The sequence below is a fragment of the Notamacropus eugenii genome, chromosome 5, assembly GCF_028372415.1.
Source record: "Notamacropus eugenii isolate mMacEug1 chromosome 5, mMacEug1.pri_v2, whole genome shotgun sequence".
Taxonomy (NCBI): domain Eukaryota; kingdom Metazoa; phylum Chordata; class Mammalia; order Diprotodontia; family Macropodidae; genus Notamacropus; species Notamacropus eugenii.
The window spans coordinates 258591214-258608723 of NC_092876.1; the positions used below are offsets into that span (position 1 = coordinate 258591214).

General features: G+C 36.0%; 1 protein-coding gene and 1 pseudogene across 2 annotated transcripts in view; both read right to left on the reverse strand.

The window, feature by feature from the left end:
• The window catches only part of STAT4 (signal transducer and activator of transcription 4), a 145896-nt gene that overhangs the window by 102755 nt on the left and 25631 nt on the right, over nucleotides 1-17510 (reverse strand). The window lies entirely within an intron of this gene.
• LOC140503216 (small ribosomal subunit protein eS6-like) overlaps nucleotides 662-17510 on the reverse strand; it is a 34885-nt pseudogene continuing 18036 nt past the window's right edge.

A 17510-nucleotide genomic window follows, 5' to 3' on the forward strand; every position in this document is an offset into this window, starting at 1 on the left:
TAATCAGCATTGGAATTAGGCCCATGAGTGAATATACTTTCAGTCCAAGAGAACCAGTCTCAAAAAAGAAAAAAAATGCCATAGTATTTGAAAAATATTGAGATATCTTATTTATTATGTGTGTGGGTATCCCCAAAGTCTTAGTGCAATTTTAAGCTTCACTAGCTTAAAATGAAACTGCACTAATACTTTGGGAACATGTTGTATATACACATATGTATGTGTGTGCAAATCCATTTATATATCAATGGTATGTTCCTGTTGTTGAATCATTTTTCAGTTCTGCCCAACTCTTTGTGACTCCATTTGGGGTTTTCTTGGCAAAGATACTGGAGTGATTTGCCATTTTCTTCTCCAACTCATTTTAACACGTGAAGAACAGGGTGAAGTGATTTGCCCAGGGTCACAAAACTAGTAAATGTGTGAGATGAGTCTTCTTAACTCTAGGCCCAAAACTGTATCCACTGCATCACCTAGCTGCCCTAGATATTGATAGACATTGATATATATCCTCATAGGCAAATATATATTACACATATATATATATATCTCTGTATATATATATATGTTTATACATGTCTACATACACACACATCTATATATGTATATAGTCCTTCCATATATATATATATATATACATACATATATCTCATGAGTCTGTAAGGAAAAGAATAGAGTTGAATTAATGATAACTTAATCCTTACGATTTTGTAATAGTTTTACCATAGAATTTGAGCAGTAGTTTGCTTTAGAGAAAGGACTGGTTGACCTAGAGTCAAAGGTACTGATCTTAAAACCCAATTATTCCACTTATTCCCTGTACGATCTCGGATAAGTAACAAACTCTTTGGTCTTTATTGCCTCATTGTGAGTGACTTGCTATAACTGACTTTTAAGGTGACCTGGTGACCTATGAATCCAGTCCTGCAGTCCATGGCTATCATGGATAAGTTCTATTTCTCTTGGAATTGCATTATGACCACAGGAACATAAAGGGAAACTAGGTGGCACAGTGGACTGAGAGTGCCAGCTTGGGAGTCAGGAGGACCTTAATTCAAACCTTACTTCACATACTTACTAGTTATGTGACGCTGGGCAAGTCATTTAACTCTTTTTTGCCTCAGTTTCCTCATCTGTAAAATGACCTAGAGAAGGAAATGGCAAACCAATCCAGTATCTTTGCCAAGAAAACCCCAAATGGGGTCATGAGGAGTCAGACATGAGTAGCTGACTAAGCAACAACAACAAGAAACCATACACACAGATCTTAAATGAATAGTCTAATCTGATTTACAGTAGAGAGAACACTGTTTCTAGAGGTGGAAAACTTGAATTCAAGTTCCATTGCTGCCCTTTATTAACTCGAACCTCTAGGAAATCACTTAAGCCGCTCTGAGTTTTAGTTTCCTCGGTTGTAAAATGGCCATAGTAATATCACTGCTTTTCTCAGCAAGTTAACATGAGGATCAAATGAGACATCTATGCAGAGCATTACATAAACATCACTTATGTATGAGAACTCCCAAGGAGGTGAAAGCAGCATGAACTCTAAGATATATTTTAGGAAATAATTTTGTAATGGAGTCTAGGTTTTCAAATCCATATAACATCCTTATACTTCCTTTCCATTTCATATATAGGTCTATTCCAGCCTGCTCCCTTTACTTTGCATGTACTCTTTCCCTCCATCTTTAGAATTTCTGGTTTCCTTTATAGCTTTGTTCAAGCATCATGTCCCATGAACAGTCTCTCTTATTTCCCCTTCTCTCTCTTCTCATTGGTGGAGGACTTTACTTCCTGCTTTAATAAGAAAATAGAGGCTGTGAGTTCTTTCTTTTTTCTTTCTCTACATATCACAACTCCTTTATATCCTCCTCCTTTTCTCAGTTTCTAAGGAAAGGTGGCCCTTCTTGCTAAGGCCAGGTCCTCCACTTTGGCTTTTTTCCTTCCCTCTATCCCCGTCCAAGCTGATCACTCTTCCTTATTGATCATCTACAGTCTAGTCTCACACCATGAGGCTATGGATCTTTTTCAAATAATGAAGGGTGAACAACATTATGATCTACAGACTCTTTCCCTACTACCTATAAATATGCTCAGGTCTACTCTGTCTTTAAGAAATCTTCCTTTGACCTTCTTATCTATTCAGGTATTTGCCTTATATTCTTCCTTTCATAGCCAAACTCTTAGAAAGTGTCTATACTTATTGCCTCCATTCTCTCACCTCCCACTCACTTTTCAACCACTTGTAATCTAGCTTTCTTTAGCTTCTCTTACTCTACTGTAACTGCTCTCTCCAAGTCCCGTGGTTCTGTCTCAGTTCTCATTATACTTGTCATTATTGTTGTGTTTGACACATTGGACTACCTCTTTCTCATGAATCCTCTTTCCTCTCTCGATTTACATACCATTCTTCTCTCTTGGTTTTTTGATCCATTCCATTACTCTTGAGTCACTTTCTCTGTATTATCATTCATCTCCAATCTACTAATAGGTGTCCTCAAAGACTCTGTCCAGGGTCCTTTTCTTTTTCTTGATCATATCTTCAACTCTCTTGGGTTCAACTATTCTTGCTATAGAGGTGACTTTCAAATCTACATATTGTCCTTTAAATTCTCTCCTAATTCTACTCTAACTGCTTGCTAGACCTGTGGACTTCCCACTAATATCTCAAGCTTGACCTGTCAAAAATGGAACAGCTTTCCTTCTATATTTCCCGGATTTCTTTTGAAACAGAGAACTTGTGGCTATTGTTCAGTCATTTTCAGTTGTGTTCAACAATTCATGACTCCATTTGGGGTTCTCTTGGCAAGGATATTGGAGTGGCTTACCATTTCCACCCCATTCCTCCTCTATAAACCTCAATGCTTCTCTATTACCTTCAGAAGCAAAGAGAAAATCTTCTGTTGGGCATTTAAAGTTTTTTTAAACTGGGTCACTTCCTACCTTTACAGCTTTCTTACATAATACTCCCCTTCACACACTATATAATCCAACTATCCTTGCGTAAAGGCAATGCCTCCAGCATGAGTCTTAATCACTCTGGTTAAATCCTATCTTAAAAACTGAAGGAGTAAAGCTATGTTTATCTACTGGAAAGCAAACTCCTTGAAACCAGGAACTATTTCCTTTTAGGTTTAGTATTTCAGTACTTAGCACAGAGTAGACACTTAAAAATTCTTATCAAATTAAGGACTGTGAAGTATAGTAGAAAGAGCTTTGGACTGGGTGCAAATTTTGGCTCTACCTTTACTACCTGAGTGACTTTGGGCAAGTCACTTAAACTCTTGAGTCTCAGTTTTCTCATCTGTAAAGTAAGGCAGTTGGACAAAGACGTTTAGGTTTCTTTTTAACTCTGAATCTATGATCCAATAAATGAATGATTCTTATCAACTCTCTGAGAGATTCCCCAGAGAAAGGGGAAGATGGTCTTAGTTGACATCTGAGGATAATGAAATCCCCACATGACTTAGAAAAGATCTTTGAATAAGGTGAGAAATTCTCATCTTTATCCTTATCCAGTTACTCACTTGATCTGTGACCACTGCCATGGAGTTTAGTACTTCTGTGCTTTCATGTTTTGCCATGTGCATGAGGTTGCCCCTTACAGTAACACCTCCCTGTGGTGTTTATGGATGTTGGTAAAGTACTTTGAGATACTAAGGATACTACAGGCAACTCCTAATTATCCATAGGAGGAGGAGAATGATAGTACCTGAACATTAATTTGTAGATAAATTACATCTGGAAAACTGAGAGAGAATGGTTTAGCAATGGAATTTGATAAGAAATTCTCAAAACAAAGAGTACTGGGAGTTAGAAAACCATAATATAAATCCTGATGCTTCACCAACTAATTTGGCAAACTCTAGGCCTCATCTTCTCATATAATAAACAAGATCTCTAAGTGCTTTTCTCACTCTGTCTAGCCCGTCTCAAAAGTATGAATTCTCATGACAAAACCAATATTATCAAAAATTAATATTTTTTTTAAAAAAAATTGGGAATTTCTATCAAAAGTGTTTGCTTTTTCTGATCACTTTTACAATTGGGTTGACAATGGGCCATGCCATAGGACAAACTAGTGCGTATGTAGGGCAAGAATAAGCAATCATGTCGTAAGTGATTTGCTATCTTTTTATCTTAGATTGTCATCTCTCCTCCTCCTTTCTTCTGCTCTTAGGAATAGACACAGGAAAGGAAACAACAACCCTACTTTTTCAGGAAATATTTATTACATGGGGAAGTCCCAGAATTTCTTTAGACATCATCTTTCTTGATGAATGCCCACATATTATAAAAAAGGTAATTTCCATGATCTCAGAAATCTATTATTATTGTTCATTAAACACACATAATACTAGGGATAAAATAAAAGACATAACTTCTTCTTAGAGACAGTAGGAAATAACAGGAAAACACAAAGCAAAATTGAATATATGAAAACATCTGTATTTTCTTTCACAGCATGACCAATATGGAAATATATTTTGCATCATTATACATGTATCATCTCAAGGAGTAGGGAGGAGAAGTAGGCAAGATGATAATTTGGAACTCAAAATGTTAAAAATAATGTTGGAAATTGTTTTTACATGTAATTAGAAAAAATTTTTGTAAAAACATCCACTATACTCACATACAAGTCCATATATACTATACTTTCCCGTCTCTACCCTTGCTCAAGACATTCCCTGTGCTTGGAATGTTTTCCTTTCCCCCCTCTTTGTTGAATTCTTGCACATATTTTAAGTTTATTTTGGTTCCTGTAATTTCATCAATGTAGAGAACTCCCAGTGCAGCAATTCCTTTCACCAAAGCAGATCACTACTAGTCTATAACTTAGTCTTAGAGAATTGTCTGGGACAATTAGAGGTTAAATGATTTGTCCATGACCACAGAGGTAGTAGTCATCTGAGGCAGGAATTCAATCTAGGTCTTTATTACATCAAGCCTGACCTATGATTCTGCTCTCACCCCATCTCTCTAGCTCAACTCAAAGGCCACTTATTCCATTAACCTTTCCTTCTTTTTTTTTTTAACTTGACCAAAGTTATTTATTTTGATACATTTAGAAATTTTATTTTTGACTGGATCCAGTTTTAGAGAAAGAAGCTCCCAGGGAAGATTCTCTACATCCCTTAGTGATTTATTCTTGTCATTTTTCTTTGTCCTTCATTCTCTCAGTCAAAAACTAAGCATATTCCACTGTTTCTTCAAAGTAATGCATCTACACTTTTGCTGCAAAACATGGGAAATCAACAGTTCCTGAACTTTAGGCTTCCTGGGCTTCTGACCTTCCTTCTTAATGAGTCTGGATGTTCTGCTGCACATCATCTTCCATAGATGAGTTGGAAAGTTTGCAGATTCTACTGGCTCTTTTGAGCTCCAGGAGAGGAGACACAGTGATATCTATCAGTCCTCATAAGTCTTTCTCACCTTTATTTACAATAACCAAATTAGGGTAACTTGGATTGACATCTACAATACAGCCCTTACCAGATTTGCTTTCTTTCTCCATTTTTCCTAGGGCAATAGCAAAAATTACCCTTACAGAGTAGTAGGTGGACATGTCCATCAGTTAAAACACTCGGTTTCATGGGAAACTTGTTTTTCATTTGCTCCACAAGTAAGGACTATATACACATTTCATATTTTTATCTAGAGCATCAGCAGACATTTTAATGTTCATCAATCTGTTTCTCATAAAAGGTCCATAACTTTCCCTTCCTGCCTACTTCAATGAGTTCTTGGGAGTTGTGACTTGGAAAGAGATACTGAGATCCTTCTCTGAACAGTCATTCACCTCCAATCTGCCATGAGAAAGGGTCTATTACTGATGCTGAGTGAAGTGCACAGAACCAGGAAAACATGGTATACAGTAACAGCCACATTGTTCGATGACTAACTTTGATCAATTTTTCTCTTTTTAGAAATGCAAGGATCTAAGACAATTCAAAAAGACTCTTGATGGAAAATGCTGTCCATAGCCAGAAACAGAACTATGGAGTGTGAATGCAGATTGAAGCATATTATTTGCTCTCTATTTTCTGTTGTTGCTTCTTTTTTCTCATAGTTTCTTCCATTGGTTCTAATTCTTCTTTACCTATTACACACTGTCTTGGGCAGGAGGGAGAGGAGAGATGATGAGAAAATTTGGAACTCATAATTTTGTGGAAGTGAATGCTGAAAACTAAAAATAAATAAACAAAAAACCAACCAGCAAACAAAGTCTATGAAACCTTCACTGATCCTCTAGTTGGTATCTACCATCACTAAATGACTCCCTCACTCCTCAGATTTCTCATGGTACTTTGAACCTAAGGCAGTGTGGAGCATTAGAGATTATGCTCGATGTGGAGTTAGAGGACACCTTGGTGTGGAATCCTTGCCCTTCTACCGAGGATAGGCACAATCCTGGGCAATTCATTTTATCTTTCTGGGCCTCAGTTTCCTCATCCCCCAAAATTAGGGGGATGGCAAATAAGTAATAGGAAAACTCATAAAAGAGAAAATGGATAATTTTGATGGTAAGAAATTGAAAATCTCTTGACTCACAAAACTGATGCAATTAGAAGGAAGGCAGCTGTTAATTGGGAAAAATTTCTACAGTAAATCTTTCTGAGAAGGGTCTCTTACCCAAGATATATAGTTTACTAGGACAAATGTAAAAACCAAGAGCACTTTTCAATGGATATGTGGTCAGAGAATACAAATAAATAGTTTTCAATAGAATTACAAACTCATGACAATTATAGGAATTTTGCTCCAAATTACTAATAGAAGAAATGTAAATTAAAATTCTGAGATTTCATCTCACCAGACAATTGACAAAGATGAGAATAGTCAATTTTGAAGGACTATGGAAAAACAGGCATAATAATATGCTGGCATGGCTGTAACTCAGTCTTGCCATTCTGAAAAAATTTGAAATTATATTATGAAAATCACTAAAGCAGCCATACCCTTTAACCCAGAGATTTCACTGTAAGGCACATGTTGCAAGGAGATAAAAGACAGAAAGTTTTCATATTCACCAAAATATTCAGAGCAACACTTTTTATGGTACCAAAGAACTAGAAACAAGGTATATATTTACTGATTTGGGAATAGCTGAATAAATTTTGGTATATGAATATAATGAAATATTAGTATATTGTAAGAACTGAGAAATATAAAAAATACAGAGAAGCATGAACTGATGCAAAGTAAAGTAAACAGAACCAGGAAAAACAACATACACAATGATTATAATAATGCAAATTGGAAGAACAGAAAACTAAACTAAACACTAATTGTGCCGACCAAATGTACTTGAAGAGATGAGAAAATGAAACTCTTCTTTTGCAGAGGGAGGAGAACATGGATGTGGCACATTGTAATATCAGACTCAGCTGACATGTTGGTTAGTTTTGTCACATAACCTTTCTTTCTTTTTCTCAGTTCTTTGGGGAGGTGAGGATATAAAATTAGAAATGAGGATGATATAAAAAGAGATATTAATAATATTTTAAAATTAGAATTTGGGTATGGTTTCTAGGGTCCCATTCACCTTTATATCTGGTGCATTTATTATGTATTATTTTTCATTTGTTGTTTGAGATTGTGAGCTCCATGCAGGCAAAAATTTTTCTTACCTAAACTTTACCTCCTATCTATATGGTAGATGTTGTTGAACTGAATGATGTTTCATGTTCTTTTGCAGATGAAGAGAGACAATATTGCCTAGTGGATAGAGTGCTGATCCTGGAACCAAGAAGACCTGAGTTCAGGTCCTGAGTCTGACATATACTGGTAATGTGACCCTAGACAAATTACTTAAATGTTAACATTCTGGAGAACTCCTTAACTATAATTTGCAGTAAAAGTGCAGTTCAACACTGCATTGGTAGAGGGAGTTTCCTAACTTGGGAATTCCTGATACCAATGCAATCACAGGTTTATAATTTTACAAGTTTACAATTAATTCCCTTTGGGGATTAATGTAAGCTCCTTAGGAAACAAGGACTAAAATTTATGTGCTTAATTGCTGCTGGTTTTTTTAGAGAGAGGTTCAGAAACTTAACTGATGTATTCATTCCCTCCTTAGGACAGGCAAACCACAGACTTTAAACTCAGATATGAAGAAATCAGGTTTAGGTGACAGGGTGGAGGTGGGAGTAGAGAAGTCATGAAAGGGCCTGGAAAAAGTTAGGATTGGGTCGTTTGACCCCAGGGTCAGATGCCTTTTTACTTCATAAAAGAAAATATAGGTGCCCATCTAATAGGGAATGGAAAAACAAATTGTGATAGAAGACAATGGAATATTATTGAACTATAAGAAACGATGAAAGGGACTTTTTCAGAGGAAATTGAGATAACGTCTATAAAATGATGCAAAGTCAAGTGATCAGAACTGGAACTACTTATATAATGGCAATATTATAAAGAAAACAAAGACTTTCAAACCCTGATTGATGAATGACAACCCACTAGTCTGGAGGACTGAAGATGAAACATGCTACTGACTTCTGCCAGAGGAGATCGACTTAAAATGCATGAGACATATTTTTGAACATGGCCAATGCAAGAATTTGTTTTGCTGGAGGGTACACAATTGTTATGATGGTTTTATTTTTAGTTTTCTTTTTAATTTTTCAATTGGAAAGGGGGCAGTGGAAGGGAGATATAATAAATGTTTGTAAAACAGAATTAAGAAAAAGAAAACATGTTGATCAGCAACATGAGGAGGCTAGTCGGGTGGAGGGGAGAAAACAAGGAAAAAAAACTGTGAGAAAAAGTCACATTAAAATTCTGTGGTTGGCTGCAATACAGATTAGTATTGACTAAAAGGTCACAATCAAAGCAATAGCTATTTACTAATGGAAACCCCCTCAAATTTTTAATACTCTGAGGACATTTCCTCAAAATTTCAATAAAGGTTCCTTGGCAGCACAATTTATTTTCATTTAATTTTCCACTTCTGAAAAATAAAACTGCTTTTTCTTTTCACCACAAATAGCATTTTTTCCACTTGGTAACCAGAGAAACTGCTTGGGTTCCAATGGAAAATCACCAAAGATTAGCTATGTTTTATTTTGTACTTATCAAAGATAAAACCTACTATCTAGAGGAGTGCTCTCACAGCGAAAATTACGAATGTCAACTTACTAAGACTGGAAGTGCTCCCAAAAGAAAATACAAAGGAGTTTTCATTCATTTCGTGAAAATATGTTCAATTTTTCCTCACAGAAAGTTACAAAAAGTATAGATATATAAACAGTGTTTACTGGAACAAGTAGAGAAGGGAAGGGGGAACACAAAGAACTTTAATGATGTTGTCCTTTCTTCCTCCAATAATTCCTCCTCCTCCTGTGTTTCTTAAACTTTTTTTTTCTGCAACCTCCCCCACAGCCATGACATCTCAAAAAAGGGGAGGGAGTAAGTATAGCTGGGTTTGGGGGTTTTTTGGACGTTACCATCGTTGGTTCAGAGTTCTTTATCTTTGCCTTCTTCTTAACATCATCTTTCAGGCTGGAAGGACAAAAGGAAGAGGGTCCAGAAGAAAGAAAGAACATAACACTGCTACGGATGATGTACTTTAGAAAGTCAGTAGTGACCATGTAATTCTTTGTATTTGCATCTTCAGGGCCTTGTATGTAATAGATGCTTAGTAAACGTTTGCTGAATCTCTCTGCTATTTTAGGGCCCACATACAGAAACCGGGCCATTGATTGATGGAGAAACATAATCTGTAAGGATTTTTGGCTCTGATCTTTTGAAAACAAGATAAATAACATGAAAAAATAGTTCTCATCTAAAGGAGGAATGTTTCTGCTGTTTTACTTTGTTTCGAATCTTTCTAAGTCATTTAAGCCAATTCTCAAAGCCTGCCTGTGAGATAGCTGAGTTCATTATGGTGTTTAATGAGTTCACCACGAATTAGGATGGACTCATATACTTCTTAACTCTCTATTACAGTGTTCTGTACATATGTCTCTCTATATACATATATACACGTCTGTATGTGTGTATATGTGTGTAGCTTATGTATAACCCACAGATTACTGTTGCCATTGCCAAACAAAATCCTTCTGCTCTACTGGTCACCACAATGACCTTGAAGATCCTTCAGGAGAGAGCTCCACAAGGACCCTCATGTACATTAACCTAAAGCTAACTATGGGCAAAATTTTGAAGCTACTCGGGAAGAATGAAAGCAGGAGCTGAAAATGTATCTTTCCTTTTCTTAGTCTGAATAACACTTCAGTTCACCAGCTTCAATTGTGTCTAGACACTAGGAGAGATAAAAAACTTAACTAAGACAGTCTCTGTTCTCACAGAATCTATAGTGTAGTCCAAGATAAGACACATACACGGATTGTTATAATGTACAACACTGTATGATAAATGCATTGGAAAGATGAAGCACAAAGCTCTATGTAAATTCCTAGAGGAAAAGTTGTTAATGATAAGGGAATGAGTTGGCCTGGAAAGGGCGGTGGATAGAGCACCGGACCTGGAGTCAGGAAGACTCCTCTTCATGAGTTCAAATCTAGCCTCAGACACCTACTAACTGTGTAACCCTGGGTAAGTGACTTACCTCTGTTTGCCTTGGTTTCCTCATCTATAAAATAAGTTGGAGAAGGAAATGGCAAACTGCTCTAGAATCTTTGCCAAGAAAACCCCAAATAGAGTCACAAAGAGTTGTATATGACTGAAAAATGATGGAACATCAACAACAAAGAAATAAAGGGTAGTAATTTAGGAAGAAGGAAATTCCATGTATAAGGAATACTGTGAGCAAAGGCACAGAGGTAGGAAGTTACATGTTCTGGAAAAGAGAAGAGTCCAAGTCAGCTAAAGTACATAGAAGAAATTGATATAAATATGATTGGAAAGGTAGTATGGCACCTGTCTATGGAGGACATCAAATGCTGGGAAAAGGAGTTTGAATGTTGCTTTTTAGGCAATAGGGAGGGTCAGAAGATTTTTTAAGATAGGAATAAAACCTTATCAATGGATAATGACTGCATTTATATTGATGACATCATGAAAATCTTTTCTATTTTTATCTAGAGCTCATTTATTTAGAATCTGTTAGGCTTTAAAAAGATTTGTTGTTTTTCTTGACGGAGTATTCACCTTATTAATTGGTGCATCATTTGAGAGTGTGCTGCTGGTATAGCAGATTTAAATGAGAATTTACAAAATTATATTAATAATGAAGACTTCTAAAATGGTGAAGGGTTTCTGGGAGGCAGGTTTACATATGGACTTGATCTTATAAGAAAAAGACACTTTTGAGCACTAAAATAATTCTTAAAATCATTTCACCATTGGTCAGGCTTCTAAAGGAGAACCTTCAATACACACTCAATCCTGAACTAATTCTGCTTTAAATATCTGATATGCAAGAGTAAAAGTTAGATTACAGAATTAATTCGTGGAATTTACAAGTGGCAAAATCCAACTTTTGTGGAAAAATAGATACCTGATCATCCTTTCCTTGCGTTTGCTTTTTACTAACTTACTTTCCCATTTAGGCTTCCACTGAATTTTTCAGGGTATGGTGTTTGATAATGAGTCTGTGACTAATTTCAAAACAAATTAATTGATAGTTACCAACTCCAAAAATCTCTTGTTGATTTTTAATTTTTATATGTTTGAATAATAGAAAATTTCAGCAAAAAAATTATAAAAACTATTACTTCAAGCTATGCTTATAAAAACTAAGGACATGAAAAATCAATAATGTGGCTGAGAGATTTAAGTCATTTATTAGAAATTAGCATTTATCTAAGGAACAACTGGGCAACAAATCTTATTGAAAGCAATTGCTAAAGTGATGGAACAAATATTAAGAGAATATTTTTAAAAATAAGGAAAGATGCATTTGGGCAAACTGGATATAATGAAATCTTTTAAAAACAATTATTGTCATATAAATTTCAGTGCTTTTAAAAACACAATCAGAAAAAAAAAACAGAGAGAAGAGAATGCATTTGGGCCAGTATATTCAAGACTGATGGAATGTTTAAAATGTTTATTTTTAGAAGTACAGTCATGTAGATTGAAAACTGGCTTAAAAAACAAACAGACTGATAACAACATAGCCAGATGTGAAGTAATTAGGTGTTATCAGCTCCACTTTTAGATTTGACTTTTCCACCTCACGTCTTGAAAGGCAATTATACAAGTACATAATGCATGCTCTATGCTGTTCATCTGATTTGCAGTTTTCTTTCTCCTTAAAAAGGCAAATTCCCCACATTCTTCCCTTCCAATCAGTGATTGGTCATTGGCCGGAAATGGAAAAGGCCAATTGGTTTTAAGAGTATTGGCCACATAATAAGCCTTTAACATAGAGAAAACAGGTGCCTCTCTGGACAATATTTTTAGCCATCCTAATGTTGATAATGCATCTCCTTCCTTTCTATCTGTTTAGATAAGAAGCCCTCCCAAAGATAACTGTTCATCCTTCGTGACTTAAAATACATTGCTTCTAAAGAAAGCTGTAATCTGAGCTATTGTTCTAAATCAGTCTGAGCCAGAATCTTTTCATAACCAAGGTGGCTTTTCTGTCTCAGTTTTTCCAACTATATCATAGTAACTATAAAGAAAACCCTTAACCTTCAAGGGTCAATACTCTATTTCCCTAAATTGCATATATATGATTTTTTAACATAACTGAACATACTGTTCAAAACATTTATACCTTAATGCCTTGGGAAAAGAAATACCACCTATATGGCAAGGATGTCCTTATGTCATATCATCTAAAAAATAAATGGAGGTTTTGTTGATGTTTTCTACATAAAAATTCATATATGCAAACATACATATGTAGTTCATTGTTTAATAGTTGCTTAGATACCTTATCATTTATATGCACACCCACATCTACATATATATGTTCATGCAGTAGTGACTCTTTGTATTAATAAGTAGTTTCAAGTTAGAAAATACTTTTACTTATTTTACGTGTCACATTACATACCCACACACATACTGCATCCAGGATACATATATACATACAGTGGGTTCATAGATACATACAGTACAATATTTGTAAAACTGAAAGGCAATCTATCAGTAAATCAAAAAGGGAAACATTTTATTGTTTCAGAACAGTTTCTCTCTTACTGTTCTAGTCTCACCTCCTCCAGAAAGTTTAACAGGAAGTAACGACTTATTCTCGGTTGAATGACTTGTTTCCATAACCCACATATTTTTCAGCAGAACATTGATTAGAAAATCCAAAGTAAATCCTAATGGGAACTAGCACCATAACCTCCAACGTGCCACATGATGCTACTTTCTTCCCAACTACGGTTGAACAAGAACAATTTAACTCAACTCAACAAACACTTATTATACATCTCCTTTATGCCAGGACCTAAGCTAGGACCTGGGGATACAAAGGAAAAAAAAGCAAACAAACAAACAAAATTAATCCTTATCTTCTAGGAACTTGGTAGAACGTAGGTAGGAAACAACCTGCACATAGATAAGCTAATACAAACTAGGATGTATAATAAATAACACACTGTGATAGGGGAGACACAAGTAATGTGGGAAGTGAGAGAAAAGGTCTGTATAGGAAGTAGAGCTTGAGGTAAATTTTAGTTTTTAAGGGAGAGGAGGCACCATGGAGTGATGGAATTCGAAGTCAGAGGTTGTTGTCTGGTCACTTTAGTCATGTCCAACTCTTCATGACCACATTTGGGTTCTTGTCAAAAACATTTGTTGTTTGATTGCTTAACTGGTGGATTCCTCAGAAGGAAAAAAAAAATCCCTCTAATACCTCAGTTCTTAACTTTGAGTGCATGAACATATTTTTGTGTTACTTTGATTACTCTATTTCTCTATGGTTTCTTTTGTGATCCTCTATATTTCATGCATTTAAAAACATTTCTGAGAAGAAGTGCATCAAAGAAGGGCTTTACCAAAGTGCCAAAGGAGTCCAGGACCAAAAAGGTGAAGAAATCCTGCTTTAATGACTTCTGCTTTCATAACCTGGATGTATTTCACCAAGTCATAGCATCATAAATTTAGAACTAGAAGGGACCTAAGTAGTCATTTTTAGAGACGAGGAGACTGAGTCTCAGAGAAATTAAATTACTTACCCAAGGTCACAAAGTTAGTAAATGGCAAAACCTTAATTCAATCTTGGGATTCCTGATCCAAATTCATCATTGTTTCCATGTACCATGAAGTCTCTAATGGCTTACCGACGGATACATATAATAGCCCAAACTCCTACGTTTGTCCTAACTTTAAAAATCATCATTTAAACAGCATTCCATTACATGGAGAGGCATTTTACAGGGATTGGAGACTGACTTCAGTCCCGCTGAAGACTAATCAATAGAAAAAAAGAGTTTTAACTACAACAGGAGAATTGTGGGAGAGTGAATAAATACACAGCAAACCAGAAAAGTTGGGATTGGTACTCTAATGAGTTTTTGCAATCAGCGATTTGCACTGCTGAGAAATTCGCATCCTCAGGCTAATTGCTAATCACTTGTGCCTGAGAAAATCAGAACAAAAATAGGAATCATAATAAAGATGAAGGGAGTTAACAAGCAGAAAAATATGACGCAGAAGAAAAGTGAGGATAGATTGTGACTTCTCAATAGATCTGAGTGTCAAACTAGATCTGACTCTTCTCAAAGAAAAAGGGCATGGACCTTCTAAGAAAGAAGCAAAGTGCTATAACTAATCCCTGGACAATAAGGACACACTAAGATAACTGGAACCAATAATAAAAAGGTTAGCTTAAAAGTGACATATTGTTGTAACAATAATCAACTGTGAAAAATTAGGTACTCTGATCAAGACGGTACAAGACCAAAGGATCCATGGTGAAAAATGGTATCCACCTCCAGAGAGAGAAATGAAGTATACTTTTTTCACTTTATTCATTTTCCTTTGTGTGTATGTGTGTGTTTTCTTTTGCAACATAGTTAATATGGAAATATGTTTTGCATGATTTCACATGTATAATTGATATCTTGTTGCTTGCCATTTCAATGGGTAGAGAAGGGATGGGAGGGAAAAAGATAATTTGGAACTCAAAAAAATTTTTTAAATGTATGTTAAAAATTTTTAAAAATGTAATTGTGAAATTTTTAACAAAATAAAAATGTATTAAGATACAAAAAATTAAGTGGAACCATGTGCCAAGCACCGTGCTAAGCCTAGGGATACAAAAAGAGGCAAAAGACACTCTCTAACTTTAAGGAATTTACAATCTAATGGGAGAGACAATATGCAAATAAAAATCTAAAAAGCAAGCTCTATTTAGGATGAATAAATAGTAATTATAAAGGGAAGGCATGAGAATTAAGAGGAGTGGGGGAAGGCTACCTGTGGAAGGTGGAATTTTTGTTTGAACTTAAAGGAAGCCAGGGAGGGTCAGTAGTCAGAGCAGAGTTGGGAGAGAATTCCAGACATGAGAGACAGCCAGAGAAGTAGTCCAAAGCTGAGAGGTGGAGTGTCTTATTTGTGCAACAGACAGGAGGTCAATGTCACTGGACTGGAGTAAAAGTTGGGGAGTAAGGTGGAAAAAAATTGGAAAGGTAGGAGTGAGCTAGGTTATAAAGGGTTTTGAATAGCAACAAGCAGAGTATTTTGTATTTGATCCTGGAGACAACAGGGAGCAAGTGTAGTTTATTAAGTAGATTGGGGTCAGTGGAGAGACATGATGTGACCTGCAGTTTAGGAAAATCACTTTGGTTATTAAACGGAAGATGGATTGGAGTAGGGAGAAACCTGAGGCAGACTCACCAACAGGCTATTACAAGAGTCCAGGTGTGAGATGATAAGGGTCTGCACCAGAGTGGTGGTAGTATTAGAGGAAAGAGAAGTGGGTGCATTCCAGAGATACTACAAAGGTGAAATCACTAGGTCTTGGCAAAAGATTGGATATTGGGGGAGGGGGAATAAGAGATAGTCAAGAGTCACAACTGTTTCAATAACTTTCCTGGGTTTATACTATACTTGCATTCCTTCAGGAAGCAACTGTTAATTGTATTGTAATATATGTATTAAATGGAAGAACATCTTTTCAAGCTTGAAAAGACTGGAGAAATGACTCTTTTGACTCAGGGTTCTTAATCTTTTTTTGTACTATAGATCAATTTAACAGTCTGATGAATCCTATAGATCCTTCTTCAGAACAATGCTTTTAAATGCATAAATTAAAGCAAAACATGCTATTAAAAAGGAAACCAATTATTTTCAAATATAATTACCAAAATATTAAAAGAATATGTTCATAGACTCCAGGTTAAGAGCCCTTGTTCTAGACTATGCCTTAATAGATAGAATAGAAAAAGTCCTAGACCAAACAGAAGAAATAAGAAGTCACCATCATCATCATCATCACCATCATCATCACCATCACCATCACCATCATCATCATCATTGTCAACAACAACTTTGAAGGAAGGTAAAGGGGTCAAAAATCACCATCAAGGAAGTTGGAAGATAGCAAAATGGGACACGAAAAAAAGGAAGAACAAATTGTGAATCACTGGAGCTTCAAAATAGGTATGAGATGCTTCCCATATAAAAATGATCTAGATCTTTTTAAGGAAGAAGCAGTATAACATGATCAATCCCTTGATGACAAGGAGGCATCAAAAAGTATAAACAAATCTGCTGCTGTGTCTAAGAGGTATGTGACTTTCCTGAAATGTGCATGTTTGTGGTTGTTTAGTTGTTCCAGTCATCTCTGACTCTTTGTGACCCCATTTGGGATTTTCTTGGCACAGATACTAGAGGAGTTTGCCATTTCCTTCTCCAGCTCATTTTACAGATGAGGAAACTGAGGCAAACAGGGTTAAGTGACTTGCCCAGGCTCACACAACTAATTAAGTGTCTGAGACTGAATTTGAACTCAGGAAGATGAACTTTTCTGACTGCAGGCCTGGCACTCCATCTACTGTGTGATCTAGCTGTCCATGAAATATGCGTCTGCAACTTAACAAAGCACTAGAGGAGATTACTTAAGCCTGACCACTACGATCTACCAATATTGACTCATGTGAAGATGACACTGCCAGAAGAAACACGGAAAGCATTTCTAATGTATGTAAAGCCTTGGAAAGCAACCTGTATTTCTTTGGACATGCTGCTTTAATATCCTCTTCCTATGGGACATGACACTTTGTAAAGGGGGAAAAAGTGTGGGAAGCTGCCTAATGAGATAGTACCTAAGAACAAGATTTGATTTTTTGAATCATGACTTAAAAAACTAAAATGATGAGCTACTGCCTAGGATGGAATCCATCCCATGAAGACTGAGTAGAACTGGTTTGACCAGAGACTAGATCATTCAAGAGTGTTAATGAAAGTAGAAGGGTAGAAGGGAAATGACCATCCAAAACCACAAAACCAGATACTATGGAGAGTATCAGGTCTGACACAGAAAGGATAGCAAGAGAGGAGGTAACATCTAATTGGAGGAAGAATGAAGTGGTAAGGCAGAGACAACACTTATGGACAAAAAATTCTATCTATCA